The sequence below is a fragment of the Lissotriton helveticus genome, chromosome 8 (genome assembly GCF_964261635.1).
Source record: "Lissotriton helveticus chromosome 8, aLisHel1.1, whole genome shotgun sequence".
In the NCBI taxonomy this organism is placed as follows: Eukaryota; Metazoa; Chordata; class Amphibia; order Caudata; family Salamandridae; genus Lissotriton; species Lissotriton helveticus.
Window position 1 is genome coordinate 1,707,589,930 of NC_136069.1, and position 16,821 is coordinate 1,707,606,750.

At 46.7% G+C, this 16,821-nt stretch overlaps 1 long non-coding RNA gene across 1 annotated transcript in view; it reads left to right on the top strand.

Annotated features, from left to right (window-relative positions):
• The first annotated feature begins 4,773 nt into the window (after window positions 1-4,773).
• Window positions 4,774-16,821, top strand: part of LOC144772163 (uncharacterized) — a 30,631-nt gene continuing 18,583 nt past the window's right edge. The window contains exon 1 of the long non-coding RNA XR_013599676.1: window positions 4,774-5,039. This is a non-coding gene — a long non-coding RNA (uncharacterized LOC144772163). The remainder of the gene's footprint in view (window positions 5,040-16,821) is intronic.

A 16,821-nucleotide genomic window follows, 5' to 3' on the forward strand; every position in this document is an offset into this window, starting at 1 on the left:
TGTGCAAACATTCACAATTCTAAATAATAATCCTACGTTATAACATTATAACAGTAACGTAAAAATTAAAAATTAAAAATTACTACATGTAGTATTCACAATAAAGGCCAATCGGAATGTCAGAATAGAGCTACCCATAACATATGGGTTAAGATGGCTCAGAGGTAACATGCAAACTCAATGCGTTCATTGAGTCCATATGGTTTGATTGGATTCAGTCTATAAATCCAATGGTTTTCACGTTGTAACAATGTCCTGTTATTATCTATTCCTTCTATTTTGTCAACGGTTTCTAAAGCCATAAACTTTAGTTGTGAAATGTTGTGATTCTTATCTAAAAAGTGGCTTGCTACCCATGATTTGAGGTTTTTGGTTCTGATATTGGATTTATGCTCGTTGAGACGCATCTGAAGTTTACGTTGAGTCTTTCCAATGTATACCATGCCGCAGGGGCATTGTAATAGGTATATGAGATTGTTGGTATCACAAGTTGCTGTTACTCTCAATGGTATATCATATCCTTTCATTGGATGCGTTACCTTCGTTCCTGGAATGATATTGTGGCAATTGTTGCAATTGTTGCATGCTCTTGTCCCTCTCGAGATGGGTTGATTTTGCTTGGGTTGTTTTAAGATTTCCCCTAAGTTTCTTCCTCTTGTGTAAGCAAATAAAGGTCTTGATTTGAACATATCCTGAAAATCTGGTTCCACTTGTAACATTGGCCAATGTTTTAATATAATGGTTTTGAACATCAATCTTCCATTGGAATATTTAGATACGATGACCATCCGGTCCTTATTAGTTTTAGCTCTAGGTTGTTTTAACAAATCCATATGTTGAAGTTCATGTACCTGATTTTTCGCTGTGTTCAATATTTGCTCTGGGTAACCTCTTTCCCTGAAGTGATCGACCATTTCCTCAATCCTTATTTTTGCTACATCTGGATCAGATGTAATCCGTTTCACTCTGAGTAACTGCGATTTGGGTAAATGTCTTTTTAGAGGTGTCTGGTGAAAGCTTGTGTAATGCAATAAATTATTGCGGTCAGTAGGTTTTCGAAAGATGTCAGTTATGATTTGGTTATCCTTCAAGGTGATATGGGTATCTAAAAATGTGATGGATTGAGAATCTATTGTCCAAGTAAACTGGATTCATTGGTTGACTGAGTTTAAGTTGATTAAGGCTTGTTCCAAACTTTCTTTGGTATCCTTCCAAAGGAAGAACAAATCATCGATGTAACTTACATACATTTTCATTATATTAAAACATTGGCCAATGTTACAGGTGGAACCAGATTTTCAGGATATGTTCGAATCAAGACCTTTATTTGCTTACACAAGAGGAAGAAACTTAGGGGAAATCTTAAAACAACCCAAGGAAAACCAACACATCTCGAGAGGGACAAGACCATGCAACAATTGCAACAATTGCCACAATATTATTCCAGGAACGAAGGTAACGCATCCAATGAAAGGATATGATATACCATTGAGAGTAACAGCAACTTGTGATACCAACAATCTCATATACCTATTAAAATGCCCATGCGTCTCAACGAGCATAAATCCAATATCAGAACCAAAAACCTCAAATCATGGGTAGCAAGCCATTTTTTAGAAAAGAATCACAACATTTCACAACTAAAGTTTATGGCATTAGAAACCGTTGACAAAATAGAAGGAAGAGATAATAACAGGACATTGTTACAACGTGAAAACCATTGGATTTATAGACTGAATTCAATCAAACCATATGGACTCAATGAACGCATTGAGTTTGCATGTTACCTCTGAGCCATCTTAACCCATATGTTATGGGTAGCTCTATTCTGACATTCCGATTGGCCTTTATTGTGAATACTACATGTAGTAATTTTTAATTTTTAATTTTTACGTTACTGTTATAATGTTATAACATAGGATTATTATTTAGAATTGTGAATGTTTGCACACATATATCGTAACATTGTTAATTTTTGACACATACTCGCATGACAATCCCCAGTCCTATTTCTTTAACCATGTTCAAACACCCACGTGACCGCACCACTTCCTGGTCTCTTTAATGAAACCCGGCAAGGAACACCGATAGTAGTCCACACTCCCGCGAGCCATAGAATACGCCGACCATGCTGCAAACTTATTGAATTCGCGAGTAAGTAAACGTTAGTCTACATGACTGCTCGCCTCCACATTTGGTTGCGACGAGCCGTCTTTAATGCACGATAGTACTGCTTTAACCTTGCATATTACCGCTACTTAAACACATCATAGCGTGTTCCTTAATTTCATGCACCGCGTTTTTTTAACTTCATGCACCTCGCGACTCTGAACATGTGTTAGCACATTATCGATGAGCTACCTTAAAGGCATGATATGTTACAACGTGTTTATTTACTCCTGTTGACCGTGTGATCTTTGGCAACATGAACTATTTACCTTTCGCATTATGGCATTACATTCGACCATCACCCCAATGTTTAATATTGCTTATTTAAAAATTGATTATTTAAAAATTGTTTATTTAGCAATTGTTTATCAATTCTCATTTGCGAGTTTAAGGTCATACCGTTTGTTAGAAATCAAATTTTATGTTTTCATATGTGGTATTTTATTTAGAACAATATATGTCGTTTTTTTGTTTAGATGCTCCCCGACGAAGGGCATGGCCCGAAATGCATTGGAGCGGATTTAACTATGCATGAAATGGATTTAAACATGTGTCTTCAACAAAAACTTTATTGATCTTTGGACACAATGTGATTATACCGAACAAGAAGATAATACATTTTTCAAATCTATCCAAGTTTGTTTTTTGAAATATAGAGGAGGATTCCACCACCCAAGAGAGTGCCCTAAGGGATGTAATCAGTTTTCAACTGATCACACTACGTTCATATTTCACTTTACTCACCCAAGGGTGGAGGGCGACACCATAGGAGCACCCATTTGAACTTGTATAAGGCTTCACCGAACTTGATTCAACTAAGGTTGTGCACGGGCCAACCAAAACTTTACAGTATTTCAACATTTATCGCTCCCATACTTGGCCCAGGTTTGTATTGAGAGCCTAGAGGGCTCCCCTGTGCGCTACATGTATTTCAAGAGCCAGGTGGCTCAGTTTGGCGCAGTCTTTGTTCCTGAGGGCCAGTGAGAGCCCAGGCCGAACTTTGTCCCTCAGCTGCCCAGCAAGTAGTGGGCAGCTGCTACGTTTAGGTTCTTCTTTCTAGGGACATGTACTTTGCATCTAGGAGTGAGTCACACTCCTTCATCCCTACCTTGGCCTCCCACAGCTGCGCAGCGCTTAGTGCCAGCTGCAGCTTTTATGCCCTGTTCTTGTCCTCAGCTGCCCAGCAAGTAGTGGGCAGCTGCTACATTTAGGATTTGGCGCAGTGGCGCAACCTGGACCCTAATGTGATTTATGTGCTATGCTGATTTATGTGCTGATGCTTTTGGGTGTCAGAAAATGTACTGTGTGTAGTATGTTTTGCGCACCCTGTCTTGATGTCTCTAGATTTGGTTTATGCCTAGGAGGTTTTTTTACCTAGTATAGTTATGCTAGTGAGTTCCTGGTTCCCTGCGTGATATATGCCTAAGGTGTTTAGGACTGCGTGGGGTGTTCTTACCTTTTACCAGTGGTTACTGGTTGTGTTCTACCATGATTATTTGGTGCTACAATTATTCTATGTTCTAAGGGCTAGTTCTACCAAGTGCTTATTCCTGACAGTGGTCCATGGGGCCCTGTCCTGTGTATATAATCCCTTCTAAATTCTGCCCGTGCCAGTTGGCACAGTGTAAAGTGTGTGTTCATTATCTAATGTGTTTGGTATAATACAAAGGCTATTTTTATATATAACCTTGTGCGGAGTTTCTTTTGTGGTGGGCCTTGGGTGTTGTTGCTGGGTGCGCGTGCAAACGCTTTACACCTTGCCTCCGGGATAAGCCTGACTGCTTGTGCCAAGCTACCAAGGGGGTGAGCAGGGGTTATCTTGGCGGGTGACTTCCTTGCCCTGACGTAGAATGGTGATTTCTGCCTGGCTTTGGCGCAAGCCTCAGCCAACCAGAAATCGCCATTTCTAACATGAACCTACAGTGCTTTCACCCTCCGTCGGTGGACGCTTTGTGTCATTTAGGCGCCAGGGAACCTTCCTGGTCTATGAAGCACCAGTGCTTTCACTCTCCGTCGGTGCACTCTCTGGGACTTCTAGGCGGTTGGGAGCCTTCCAGATATGTGTGCCTGGTCTATGAAGCACCAGTGCTTTCTCCTCCTGTCGGTGCATGCTCTGTGACTTCTAGGAGCTCAGGAACCTTCCTGGTCTCTGAAGCACCAGTGCTTTCACTCTCAGTCGGTGCACGCTCTGTGTCTTCTAGGCGCTAGGGAACCTTTCTGATGTCTGAAGCACCCGCGCTTTGCACTCTCTGTCGGTGCCCCTCATTGTGTGGCGCTGTTGTGATGCATAAGAGTAGGGGCTTCTGTTGTCAGCCCTGGGTTCTGCTCCCCTGTTTGGCAGGTCCATTTTTGTTAGTGCGTATGTGTAGCTCTCTTCCCGGCCCACACTGAATACACAACCTGATTTACATGTTGTGTAGGGCTTGCGTATGAGCCTGTAGGGGCAGGGAGTGTGTTATAAATAAGACCGTAGTAACGCTGTCACCTGGGCGTTGCCAGGTATCTGTTCCCACAGTAAGTGGCAGCGCCTTCTGCTTTAAGGGGTCCCCGAGTCTGTGTCAGGGTGTCTCACCTTGTACTCACAAACTACTCCTCACATTCTGGGAAAACCGATGTCCTTCTGGACACGGGGCGGTGGAGGAAGGAAGCCTTCCTGCTGGGAAGTGCCTGCCTTGTGCAATCGCAAGAGCTGTCATCAGCAGGGGAGTGTCACTGTCCCAGGGCCTCTCAGGTGTGCCCTGGAGAGCTCAAAACCAGGCCGGGAGTCCTCAGCAAAGCCGGCTGCACCAGCACGATGAAGGCTGCAGGCGCCATCCTCTTCCTCGCAGGGGTCGTCCTATGGGCCGGGGAAGGGTCAGCAACGCCAGTGGGTAAGAGGGGCTGTCTGTCCGGACAGGGAACACCGTGGGACAGAGTGGTGGCATGTACTCTCACTGTATGATGACTGCTAGGTTTTGTAGGAAACTGCTGGGTATCCCAATCTCGACCCCACAATATATTTACCACAGAGAACTTAATCTTAATTTTATATCTGACTTTATACGTGCCCGACCTGCTCTCTTCTGGTTATCAGTATGGAAGAACCAGGCTGCCTCCCTTACTAGAGAGATTATTAATAACTGTGTTATGTGCGAGAAAGGGATGGATATCGCTTGGTTGAGTGGAGTGCACCAAAGCCTCTGCAGTGTTAACCCCTTCGGGGCTGATGACGAGCTCAGCTCGTCATGAGCGTAACCTGCCGTACGCTCATGACGAGCTGAAATCGTCATGTAACGCGGTAATTTTGAAATTGCCGCGTACAGCGGGAAAATGCACCGCATCGATGCGGTTAATAAAGAACGTATCTTTTTTAATCCATTTGTAGCTGAAACTGTGTCAAAATAGGAGTTAAGAGATGCCCTTTATTCGTTATATAACACAGAAAGGATTGAATTGGAATCCAAGAAATATTCTGTCCTTAGCTATATGTCCATTGAACAGTCTCACCATCCCCTACCTATGTATCTCACACCATCCATGACTCATTGGGAAAGGAGCCTACTATTTCCCATAGGAGCAGGAACTGTCAGATTTGCACTGTGTTTTCCTCTTGGTTACCACTCTGACCGTGATCACATACCATGCCCATGTGATGGCGAGAGTGGTCAATCAATTTTACATTTTATTTTTCTGTAAGTATTAAATAAAATACACAAAGTGGCTTTTATATCATTTTTTAAAAAAGAAAAGGCCTATTAGTCTGGATAATGCTCACTTGTGCTTAGTCTCTTTGGCAGATGAAGAGTTGATCTTTCGCATAATACATGTCTGAGAATCGCTACTAGAGCACGTAAGACCATGTCCGATCCCTGAGATTTTATTGAGACTGACTATCTTTGCATGACTGCAGGATGACACACTGTTTTATTTAATAGTAATTTATTTATGTATTACCAATGTAGTTATTTTTAACTTGTAATCTATTTCCCAAAATGTTATGATATAGCATTGTACATTTCCTCGTTGCCCTGTATTCTAAACTCTCCGCTTATTATTTAACTCGTTATGATGCTGTGCTTTTATGGGTACTACGTTACCCAAATGAAGTTTATGAACTGAACTGACTGCTAGTATTATTAGTAATATTATTGTGATAGTAGCTGTAGTGGGAGCAGCGGTGGAAGTGGGGGCAGCTCCAGTAGGTAAGAGGGGCTGTCTGTCCGGACAGAGGCTAGTGTGGGACAGCCTGGCGACATGCACGCTTCGGAGGGAGAGGGCACTCTTACTACACCAGCGCAGCTAATGTTAATTGTATTATTTGTTTAATATATATATAAATATATTTATTGGCATTTCGACACATAACAACTGGGTATCACAGGCGCATACAAAGTATGTAAAACATCCTCTGCCACGCCCCCTCCAAGACCCACGCGCCGCTCCAGCGCAGCATTTGATTGGCTGTTGTCAGGGTAGTCACCGATTGTCAGACTACAAGGCATGCTATAACTTCACCTTATCCAGAACTATGCTTAGGTGCAGTGCCCAGAGGAGACCACTGGGGGGCAGCATACCCAAACAAAGCACCCAGCTACATTACTGCTCTCGATGTTCAATCCATCATCACTACATCTACGGAGGCCTAGTAACGGGGGCCCAGCAAATCAGCAAACATAACCGCCCATGCTTGGAAGTCAAAACCGCCCATGCTTGGAAGTCATAACCGCCCATGCTTGGTCAGTCATAACCGCCCATGAGTGGAAGTCATAACCGCCCATGCATGGAAGTCATAACCGCCCATGCTTGGAAGTCATAACCGCCCATGCTTGGAAGTCATAACCGCCCATGCATGGTCAGTCATAACCGTCCATGCTTGGAAGTCGTAACTGCCCGTTCGTGGAAGTCATAACCATCCATGAGTGGAAGTCATAACCACCCATGCTTGGAGGTCATAACTGCCCATGAGTGGTAGTCATAACCGCCCATGCTTGGAAGTCATAACCGCCCATGCTTGGAAGTCATAACCGCCAATGCTTGGAAGTCATAACCGCCTATGCTTGGAAGTCATAACCGCCCATGCATGGTCAGTCATAACCGCCCATGCTTGGAAGTCGTAACTGCCCATTCGTGGAAGTCATAACCATCCATGAGTGGAAGTCATAACCACCCATGCTTGGAGGTCATAACCGCCCATGCTTGGAAGTCATAACCGCCCATGCATGGTCAGTCATAACCGCCCATGCTTGGAAGTCGTAACTGCCCATTCGTGGAAGTCATAACCAATCATGAGTGGAAGTCATAACCACCCATGCTTGGAGGTCATAACCGCCCATGCTTGGAAGTCATAACCGCCCATGCTTGGAAGTCATAACCGCCCATGCGTGGAAGTCATAACCGCCCATGCATGGTAGTCATAACAACCCATGCTTGGAAGTTATAACCACTCATGCTTGAAAGTCATACCCACCCATGCTTGGCAGTCATAACCGCCCATGCATGGTAGTCATAACCGCCCATGCTTGGAAGTCATAACCGCCTATGCTTGAAAGTCATAGCCACCTCTGCTTGGTAGTTAAAACCACTCATGCTTGGAAGTCATAACCGTCCATGAGTCGAAGTCATAACCACCCGTGCATGGTAGTCATAGCAACCCATGCTTGGAAGTTATAACCACCCATGCATGGTAGTCATAACCGCCCATGCTTGGAAGTTATAACCACCCATGCATGGTAGTCATAACCGCACATGCTTGGAAGTTATAACCACCCATGCATGGTAGTCATAACCGCCCATGCTTGGAAGTTATAACCACCCATGCATGGTAGTCATAACCGCCCATGCTTGGAAGTCATAACCGCCCATGCTTGGCAGTCATACCCACCCATGCTTGGAAGTCATAACCGCCCAAGCTTGGAAATCATAACCGCCCATGCTTTGAAGTCATAACCGCCCATGCTTGGAAGTCGTAACTGCCCGTTCGTGCAAGTCATAACCATCCATGAGTGGAAGTCGTAACTGCCCGTTCGTGGAAGTCATAACCATCCATGAGTGGAAGTCATAACCACCCATGCTTGGAGGTCATAACCGCCCATGCTTGGAAGTCATAACCACCCATGTTTGGAAGTCATAACCGCCCATGCGTGGAAGTCATAACCGCCCATGCATGGTAGTCATAACAACCCATGCTTGGAAGTTATAACCGTCCATGTGTGGAAGTCATAACCACCCATGCATGGTAGTCATAACCGCCCATGCTTGGACGTCATACCCGCCTATGCTTGAAAGTCATAACCACCTATGCTTGGTAGTCAAAACCACTCATGCTTGGAAGTCATAACTGCCCATGTATGGTAGCCATAACAACCCATGCTTGGAAGTTATAACCGCCCGTGCGTGGAAGTCATAACCGCCCATGCATGGTAGTCATAACAACCCATGCTTGGAAGTTATAACCGCCCATTTGTGGTAGTCATAACCGCCCATGCTTGAAAGTCATAACCGCCCATGCTTGGAAGTCATAACCACTCATGCTTGGAAGTCATAACCACCTTTGCTTGGAAGTCATAACTGCCCATGCATGGCAGTCATAACGACCCATGCTTGGCAGTCATAACCACCCATGCGTGGAAGTCATAACCACCCATGCATGGTTGTCATAACCACCCATGCTTGGAAGTCATAACTACCCATGCTTGGCAGTCATAACCGCTCATGCTTGGCAGTCATGAACACTCATGCTTGGAAGTCTTAACCACCCGTGCTTGGAAGTCAGAGCCACCCATACTCGGCAGTCATAACCGCCCATGCTTAGAAGTCATAACCGCCCATGCTTGGAAGTCATAACCGCCCATGCTTGGAAGTCATACCCACTCATGCTTGGAAGTCATAACCACTCATGCTTGGAAGTAATAACCACCCTTGCTTTGAAGTCATAACTGCCCATGCATGGCAGTCATAACCACCCATGCTTGGCAGTCATAACCACTCATGTTTGGAAGTAATAACCACCCATGCTCGGAAGTGATAACTGCCCATGCTTAGCAGTCATAACCACCTATGCTTGGCAGTCATAACCACCCATGCTTGGAAGTCATAACTGCCCAAGAATGGTAGCCATAACAACCCATGCTTGGAATTTATAACCGCCCATGCATGGAAGTCATAACCACCCATGCATGGTAGTCTCTTGGTCGGATGCCCTAGGCTGCACATTCCAGGTGACACACTTCCAGCCATGGTCCATTTTGGTGTGCATACTAACCGCCCATGCATGAAAGTCGTAACTGCCCATTCGTGGAAGTCATAACCATCCATGAGTGAAAGTCATAACCACCCATGCTTGGAAGTCCTAAGTGCCCATGAATGGAAGCCATAACAGCCCATGCTTGGAAGTTAGAACCGCCCATGTGTGGAAGTCATAACCACCCATGCGTGGAAGTCATAACCACCCATGCATGGTTGTCATAACCACCCATGCTTGGAAGTCATAACTACCCATGCTTGGCAGTCATAACCACTCATGCTTGGCAGTCATGAACACTCATGCTTGGAAGTCTTAACCACCCGTGCTTGGAAGTCAGAACCGCCCATGCTCGGCAGTCATAACCGCCCATGCTTAGAAGTCATAACCGCCCATGCTTGGAAGTCATAACCGCCCATGCTTGGAAGTCATACTTACTCATGCTTGGAAGTCATAACCACTCATGCTTGGAAGTAATAACCACCCTTGCTTTGAAGTCATAACTGCCCATGCATGGCAGTCATAACCACCCATGCTTGGCAGTCATAACCGCCCATGCTTGGAAGTCATAACCACCCATGTTTGGAAGTCATAATCACCCATGCTTGGAAGTCAGAACGGCCCATGCTTGGAAGACATAACCACCTATGCTTGGCAGTCATAACCACTCATGCTTGGAAGTCATAACCACTCATGCTTGGAAGTCATACCCACCCATGCTTGGAAGTCATAACCACCCATGCCTGGAAGTCATAACCACCCATACTTGGTAGTCATAACCACTCATCCATGGCAGTCATAACCGCCCATGCTTGGAAGTCATAACCACCCATGCTTGGCAGTCATAACCACCCATGCTTGGCAGTCATAACCACCCATGCTTGGAAGTCATAACCACCCATACTTGGCAGCCATAACCACCCATCCTTGTCAGTCGTAACCGCCCATGCTTGGAAGTCATAACCAACCATGCTTGGCAGTCATAAGCACCCATGCTTGGAAGTCATAACCGCCCATGCTTGGCACTCATTACCGCCCATGCTTGGAAGTCATAACCGCCCATGCTTGGAAGTCATAACCACCAGTGCTTGGAAGTCATAAGCCAAATAAGCACTATTTATGGCCACAATGATCCGACCAGCCTGTCACCGGATTTAATTGATCTACTTCTGTCTGCCAGAATATATCCAAAACATGACATCCCCAGATCATATATAGGATATCTGCATATTTCCAGCAGACATTTAGGACAAGCCGAGGTGCGTCCTGGGTAAATTGCCTTCAGCATAGCTGGGGTTAAGTACACCTGATGTGTAACATTATAATGGATCAGCTGGAACCATGCGTTGGCAGTGGAATTTTGACTAATAAACTCACTACCTCCCACTCCTTCTCAGTGACTCGGTCTCGCAATACGGTTTCCACCTCTCTTGTACCGGCAAGGGGCTATTTGGAACGTCCTCGCTGAGCACCTGCTTTGGGGCGGAGATTACTCGCCTGCCCCCACCATATATAGCATGGTGACCACGGTGCTACAGTCCGGTGGTACCTCAGGTACAGAGGGCCATATAACCCTGGCAGTAGCAGCCACCTTTACGTACTGCAAGAATTGCCCGTGCCTCCGTTGAAACATCTCCACTGTCTCGTGTAGTGTGATGAATCTGTTATTTGGGTATGAATCCCAGAGTGTGTTACAACCACCCTCCCACCATTTATCTAGCACACATGGTACCTCCCATAATCCTGATGCATGCATAACAAGGGACGACCTGCATAATTTACACTGGGTGTTCCTGTGAGGAATGAAACCACATTGGCCTTGATATACTAAATTCTTTATATGTGCCAGGAACATGGTTGCCAGTGGTTTGCTGAGGCTCTTTGCATCCACAATGAGCATGGACAATGGATGGGAAGAGGAAACCTCTGTAGTATCTTTACCAGGTTTAGAAACTACACCTATGAGTGGCCAGCTGTAATTTGTCAAGGTAGGCCCCCACACCAGTCTTACAGAGAGGATGCGGTTGTGCGTAGACCTATTGTGAGTGGGATGCAAAGACCTCCTCTATTCCCTGCTGTGATGCCCCCATCCCACCCGGGAAGTCTTTCACCCTCCACCAGATGCCTTTGGATATCATTACTGGTCCACCTAGCCAACATCCTACCAGCCCTGTGTCCTTCTGCATAAAGGCGCTGTCTGCACGTGGTGTGTACAAACTTGGCCAGCCTGACACATGTGTCTCAACGTCCTCTCTTAGTATCCTTCCATCCACCATCCTTGTGTGGTGATCTCACTATCTCCTCCTCCAATTGCTTCAGTTTTCCCTAATGCACACATAGCATACGCATAAGTTGCATGTTCACTCCATGTGTCACCTCCATACATCCCCCCCCTCAGAACCACCTTCATGGCATCCCATTCCGTGGCACGAGTAGTAGGCGCTACCAATCTTCCTCAAAGCAATAGTCTAAAGTTTTATATATAGTCAACATTAACTTTACCTTGGGCTAACGCGCTAGTAGCAAGGTAATAATCTAGTCTATATGCGACTTTGATGCTGGGGCGTAGCAAGAACAGCACAGCTGCGGTGGGTAACGCACCCCCAAATATGCCGGAGCCCCTACATCATCTCCTTTACAGCCCCAGTCATGGCAGGTTTCTCAGCCGTGGGGGGTCACGGGCAGGTTCACCATGAAGCACACTCTTTAAATCCCCAGCCATCATCACCTTCGTGTCAGGGTAATCTGTGGCTGCCCTGATTAGCGTTGTGAAAAATTCAGGGCATCCAAGTTAGGGGAATAACCTTTAAAGATACATAATGCCTTTGAATTCAATATGGCAGACACCACAATGTAGCGACCTTCTAGGTCTAATATTACCACCCTACGCATGTTAACGGCACCCCTCTAGCATAGCTGGAATAAGAGGTCGCAAGCAGGTTTCCCCTCCAACGCTTACGTAGGTGCCCTATCCCGTTACCCCATGTGTCGGGGTCCAGCAAAGGTGCAACGTTATGCCGCTTCAAATACATCCGGACGCCCCGTCTCTTGGTCGGATGCCCTAGGCTGCACATTCCAGGTGACACACTTCCAGCCATGGTCCATTTTGCTGTGCATACTATCTGCTATGTACAATGTCAGTAAATCCCCCCAGCTTCTCACTGCATTTCCCGTAGACCAATAACTGTTACATCCATGGAAGGCAGAGCACCCTCCCACCCTCCATGACAACATCCCTCAAGGATCCAATAACTCACCCCCCCACCCCTCAGCAGAGTGTTCAAAGAACCAAAGCCCAGCCCCTCAGCTTCTATATTACATTCCACTAAGGACTCATGATCAGCATCAATCAATCAATCATAGCATTGTAAAGTGCACTACTTACCCGTGAGGCTCTCAAGGGGGCGGAGGGGTGCTGCTACTGCTCGAAAAGCCAGGTCTTGAGGAGTTTTCTGAAGGTCAGTAGGTCTTGGGTCTACCGTAGGTGGATGGGGAGGGTGTACCAGGTCTTGGCGGTGAGGTGGGAGAACGATCTGCCGCCGGAGGTCACTCTTCGGATGCGGGGGACTGTGGCGAAGGCGAGGTCGGCGAAGCAGAGCTGTCGGGTGGGGGTGTAGAAGCATCGAGCAAAGACTCTCGAGCAGCACCAGAGTGGCCCCCAATCTCCTAACTAATGTTTGAAAGGCTGCCGGACACCCCTGCGATCAAATAAAACATATTAAACGGATCAGGAAAGACCACAAGCCCAATCTCCCCGGGGAATAGAGCACAATATCAAGCATTATGATCAAATTCTAACATATCCCACAAGTCATCCCCACTTCCCTTTAAGGTGACAATTTAGTTCCCCCACAATATGTACTTCACACTGATAATGCGGTAGCCAAATTGTACATTACTGCCGGCTGCCTCCAGGCCCAGCGGTAGAAACTGTCATGTACAACACCAGTCTGTCCATTTGTATACCACCCAGAAAGCAGTCCCTTGGCCATTGAGCAGTCACAGCAAATCATGTCTCAGATCTAAATTCAGATCCCCATCAGCCTTGTGGTGGAAAGGCAGTTGAGCCCTGCATCAGTGTCATTGCAGTCGCTGATATCCTCTCCCCGTTGCAAAGAAACGCGCCACCAGCGTCAGGTATACAACCAGAGTCCGCAAGAGAACCAACGGGTCAGACAACTATCCGCCCAGTGTGTCCACCCCCAGTCAGGGACACCGACATGTCTGACTTCCGTCGCGCCCTAGTGCTGCACTGACGGACAGCAGGAGCAATGCGCTTGTGACCCTCGGAGGTCTCCCCCTAACTCCCTCTAGTGTTGCAAGCCAATCGTTGGCCTCCTCTGGGGACTCAAGAAAGCATTGCTTTCCATGATATTGCACCCTGAGTCGTGCCAGGAACAGTAGACCATATTTCAAATGAAGGTTCCTCAGGCACTTTATGACTAACAAGAAAGGTTTGTGGAGATCCTGCACTTTGAGTGTAGTCGGGAAAAGTCATAAGGTTCTGGCCCTCATATTTTGATGTATCATGTATCTGAAGATGTTGTAATATGAACAGGGTGTCACTGTAATCAAACAGTGTAGCAATAAGGAAATGAAGCGATGCCCCCGGATGGGGCTTAATGTTATGTTATGTTATAATTTTGGTAGAGCACGACAGCTGCCCCAGCAAAGAGGCGTCCCGGCGCTAAGGAACCACAGACACTATACTGAGGAAGGAAGGAGTGGGATATATAAGAGACCTAAGGAAAGGGGAACAGGTGGGTCTTGATGGCCGCCCGGAAAGTAGACAAGTTTTCCAAAGATCGGATGTTCAGTGGCAGTGCGTTCCAGAGCTTGGCTCCTAACACCCTAAAGGAGCGGCCGCCGATGCGGCAGAGCTTTGTACGGGGCATACTCAGTAGGTGCTGGCCTGATGAGCGCAAGTTGCGCCTAGGCACATACGGGGTAAGGAGCGGTCGTAAAAGTTCTGGGCATCCGAGTTTAAGGATTTTAAATGTCATAATGAGGGTTTTGAACTGGATCCGGGATTCGATAGGTAACCAGTGCAGCTTACGGATAGTGGCTCTGACCGAGCATCTGCGGGGAAGACCAACCAAGACTCTTGCCGCAGAATTCTGCACGCGTTGCAGTCACGCTATCTCTCCCTTGAGTGTGGCAGGGTATGCTCAGACGTGAGTCCCTTGTTCCAGATAGCCTGGCTGATAAGGATTATGAATCCGAAACCGGTCCCAGGATCCTTGTTTCCGGTCCAGGGAGGACATGGCTTGGCAGTTCAGGCTGTACTGTTCCCATGAGGCACAGGGTCAGACTGATTTGCATATAGCCATGTCTGAACTGGGGTGGCTGAGTGAACTAAAGAATGGTGATGGATTAAACCCAGATCAGTTGACTGGGGGTGTGTGTTTGATTTGTTCAAACGCTCCGTCCATCATCCCCTTTTGTATCACATCTCTCCTTTGTTGGCGCTAAGAAGTAAAACATTGGCGTAGTCCAAGCGGGAGCGAATTGTGGCTTGGACAATGAGTTGACGTACCTTAGAGTAAAAAAAAACAAGTATAGGGCGGAGACTCCTCAGCAGGCCCACACAAGTAGCTGCCACTTTTTTTGTGTGGGTCTGAAAACTAAGTGAGGAGTCCATCCAGACACCTAGGTTTTTGACCAGGGATTTAGGAGGTGGTATAGTGCCCAGTGACGAGGGCCACCAGTGCTCATTCCAGTAACTGGTGTTCTTTCCAAGGAGCAACACCTCCGTCTTGCCTGCATTAAGCTGCAGGCAGTTGTCTGTCATCCACTGGGCTTCTGCCGCAAGGCCGTCCCTAAATCTTGAGGCCGAAGTGTAGGGGCCTTCCGTGAGAGTGATGGCCAACTGCGTGTCATCAGCGTATGACACCATTGTTAGGTCCCACTCTTTAGCCACTACCGCAAGTGGCTGCACGTAAAGATTAAAAAGGGATGGGCTTAGTGCAGAGCCCTGCGGGACTCCCTGTCCAATGGGATGGGGTTTTGATAGGAACGGGGGAGCTAACACCCGGAAGGATCTGTCCTTCAAGAAGGAACGAAACCATTCCAGGGCAAGACCGGAAATCCCTACTGTTGCCAGACGATTTAACAGAATGTTATGGAATACCGTGTCAAAGGCTGCACTGAGGTCTAATAGAATCGGCGCAGCGCTCTGACGGGCATCCAGGATCATCCGGAGATGTTCGGTCATTGCCAGGAGGGCAGACTCGGTGCTGTGGCCCGGTCTGAACCCATTTTGAGATGGGTCCAAGATGTTGTTTTCGTCCATGTGTAAGGACAAGACGCTATTAACATGAGCCTCTGCAAGTTTAGACAGCCATGGGAGCAGTGAGATGGGTCTAAAATTTTCCGGTTTGGAAGGGTCTAGGGTGGGCTTCTTGATAATAGGGGAGACCCAAGCTTGTTTCCAGGCTGTCGGGACACTAGCCGAAGAAAAGGAGAAATTCAGTATGGAGGCCAGAGAAGGCAGAAAGAATTCGAGTGATTCCATAAACTGGATGGGCCTCATGGGGTCTGCTGGGGAACCGGACTTAACTTTCCTACAAAGTTTAGTTAGGTCTTCATACGAGATTTCTGGTATGTGCATCATGGTGGTGCCAATAGTAATGTAGTTAGTGGAGTTGGACGGGTTGGAGGGTTGCTGTGGAAAAGATCTGTATATTCTTTGTACTTTCTCTACAAAGAATGTGGCAAGGTCCTCACATTGCTGCGCGGAGGAAATACTGGAGGAAGGAGATCTGCCGCTCTGCAGTTCTTGTACCAGTTTAAAAACAACTTTAGGGGGATTCGAGCTCAAGTTAATTTCTTCTGCATAGAAGGAGGCGCGTGCAGTGCAGATAGCTTTGTGGTAAAGTTTTTGTTTAGATAGATAAAAGGCTTTATCCCTATTATTGTATTCTCTTCTCCAGATACGCTCGGCTTTTTTGCAGTCTTTTCGCATGGATTTTAGGGTGTCGTTGTACCATGGGTTGGAGGGAGAGCTGTGCCCTTTCATCCATTTGGCTGGGATGAGAGCATCTAGTCCTCCAGTAATCCAGTCATGGAAAGCATCATAAATTATATTGATGTCCAGGTTGGCCTCACAATGGAATTCTGCTAAAGTGGCATGCAGGTCACTAGTTGAAAGTTTATGCCAAGGTCTCTTTAAGCGTCGGGTTGGCTCAGTTTTATTAGACACTTCTTTAACTAACATAGTCATTTTAATAAGATAGTGGTCTGTCCATCCCATAGGTTTGGGCACATCTGTCTTAACCTCCGGGATGTTAGTAAAAACAGGATCCAATGTATGTCCGGCCGAGTGTGTAGCTGTCTGGATTAGAGAGTTGAGTTGTAAGGCAGCAAGGTCGGCCAGCAGATTTTTGATAGTAGGGTCTTGAGAAAGATCAAAATGAAGATTGAGGTCGCCTAGT